This window comes from Petaurus breviceps, unplaced genomic scaffold (assembly GCF_028583685.1).
Source record: "Petaurus breviceps papuanus isolate PSGF00001 unplaced genomic scaffold, PetGlider_PUasm1.0 175, whole genome shotgun sequence".
In the NCBI taxonomy this organism is placed as follows: Eukaryota; Metazoa; Chordata; class Mammalia; order Diprotodontia; family Petauridae; genus Petaurus; species Petaurus breviceps.
In genome coordinates, this window is record NW_027185764.1 from 47,696,071 (window position 1) to 47,698,892 (window position 2,822).

The window sequence follows — 2,822 nt, forward strand, 5'->3', positions numbered from 1 at the left end:
CATGGACATAAACCTTGGTGACTTTTAACACATTCATGTCTCTACAACTGTCCCTCTTAGTTTTCTCTCCAGATTCAGAGGCAGAAGGATCGAAGTTCCTCCTTTTCTGAAGTTAAGGTTTCCTATCACTTGAGTAATTTTTTAAAATGCTAATTTTCTCTTTATTTCCAATATCATCAACGTTTCCACTAAGCTCTCTCATTAAACATTTAAAATTACTGTGAAATTTATCTTCTCATTCATTTGGGTACTGCCTCCCAATAATGCAAAACAGAATACATTCAGGCTTTCTCATCCTGAATAACTCTTTTCCATGTCTTACCATAAATCATATCCAAAGGTATCCAAAATGCAGGGGTGGGAGTGGTTGGGGGGTGGGAGTGGGGAGAGAGTGCTATAGGTGTCCCAACATTGCATGGATACCAATGGAACATGAAGGTTGTAAAGGAGTTCTCATCATAGAACTAGACCATCTTCTTCCCTTGAAATATAGCTCCTGGATAGCATCCTTAACTTTCCTTCTCTTGTTCACCAGTAATGTGCTGCAGTCTACTTAAGCCCATGAAGCACCTCCTCACTGTCCCTTGGATAACTCTCAACATCAGTTCTCCATATACTTTAATGCTCCACTGATATGACTCACAGTCATAGAAGATCATTAAAACAATATTAACAGTAAAAAGATGGACATTTTTCAGGGGGAAGCTTTAAGTCATTAAAAGCATCATAGAATTTCCCAAAGGTAGTAGAATTTGCTCTCCTTCTCTTGGTAAAATCTGGGTCCAATGCATTGTATATGGAGAGTTTGCTTGCCTATAATTATCTAACAATCTATCTTTCTATGTATTCATCTGTCTCTCTATTTGTGTGTATATGTGTATGTGAAGAGAGAGTACAGACATAGACATATATATATCTATGTATAATACATATGTATATGTTCATTGTATATTTATATTTCTATGTGTATATATAAACATGTGTCTACATATACACGTTTATAAATATGTGTCTTTTGCTTTCCAATTAAATGAAACAAAAATTAACAGTCTAGTGGCAATATTTTTGATGTATATGTTATGTTTTCATAGTGCACATGTTATTAGTCACCAAAATAAAAAAGCAGCTCATTTGCAAATTGGCAGGCAAACCTTTGCCAAATAAAAATGGAACTAAAGAATTTAGAGACAAAAGGGTATAAGTATATACACGAATATGCACATATCATTCTATGAATATATTTCAAAATGTATGTACCATATGTGTATATGTACCATACATGTCTATGGATATATCAGAAACAATATATATATGCATGTCTGTATATATACATACGTATGTATGCATTAGTACCAACCCGTACTAAATGGATACTTTACTATAATTTTGGTTAAGAACAACTGAGCTGGCAAGGCTACAAGAAAGGAAGTTTGAAGATGTTGCATTCTAAGCTCTAACAACTCCTCAATTTGAAACCTGCCCACTCTCCCAGTGGGAAAAACTCAATAACCTGGGGGCTGGCTAGGTGATGCAGTGAATAGAGGACCACTCCTGGAGTCAGGAGGACATGAATTTGGATCTGGCCTCAGACACTTAACACAAAACTAGCTGTGTGACCTTGGGCAAGTCACTTAACCCCAATTGCCCTGTCCTTCCCTCTCCAAAAAGAAAAAAAACAACAACTCAATAACCTGAACCTCTGTTCAGGTGGATCCTCCCAGAAGCAGAAGGGCAGGAAGCTAAGCAATGGCACCAAATTCTCATTTCGTGGCTCAAGCCTTCCCACCCTATACCACCATGGGTAGCAGGCAAAGGCTCCGTTAGCCTCCCCCACCTTGGGCATGTTATGTTATGTTCCTCTTGATCACAGGGCCTTGGTTATGAAAGTCCTCCAGTAACTCGGGAGACAGCTTTTCTGGCACCACCGTTTGAGTGGCCTTCTCCTGGCATTCTTGAGTCATCCCTTTCATGGCCAAGAATCACGAGCTCCTATCAGTCAGAGGGACCTGATAGAAGTGGTCGCCTTTAAGGCTGCTGACTAGGCCGAGGACAAACTGACAGTTCTGTAGGGCCTGGTAGAAGATGGTGTCAGGGTTGCATTCAATGTCCTCTCACTCCTCAGCTCTGGCTTCACGGTCCTTTTTAAATTGCTTTTTCTTGAGGGTTTCCAGAGTCTCAGTGACCATCAGCGTTCTGGGCTTTGTTTCCTCCTTTCATCATGATGTTGGTGAATTTACTGATCACTGGGTCCTCAAACAAAGAGCTTGTCTTCGATGCTGGGGTAGCTTTGAAGATCTGTGTGGTTCTGAGATCCTGCTAAAACTTCTCTTTAGTCAGCAGCTCCAAGTGCTTAAGGTAGAAGTCTTTATCAAGTTGGGTTTCTTTGTAACTAGCATCACAGCGGATGTTTGACAGCCGCTGAGATGTTGACACATCTCACCTGTGTCAATCCCGGCAGAGGCCAGAGAGCTCTCCAAACTCCAGGCCCCAGGCTCCAGAAGCACTGCCCAGAGCTCACCACAGGGGCTCCAGGACCCCTCCAATCCAGGCAGGGCTGTCCCCTGGCTTGCTTGAGGGGATTCATGAACTCTCCAATCTTTCATTCTACCTGCCCTCACCCCCAAACCGGACAGACTTTGGAAAAACCTGGAAAGGCTTATGTGAACTGATGCTGAATGAAGTGAGCAGAACCAGAACAACATTGGACATAGTAACAGCCATAATGTGCTAACTTTGCTAGACTTACTTTGATAGACTTGGATTTTCCAGCAGTCTAAGAATCTAAGAATACTCCAAAAGATTCATGATGGAAAATGCTGTCC

The 2,822-nt window shown here is 41.2% G+C and overlaps 1 pseudogene; it reads right to left on the reverse strand.

Annotated features, from left to right (window-relative positions):
• Positions 1-509: 509 nt before the first annotated feature.
• On the reverse strand, positions 510-2,584 carry LOC138159195 (small ribosomal subunit protein uS7m pseudogene; annotated as a pseudogene).
• Positions 2,585-2,822: the final 238 nt, after the last annotated feature.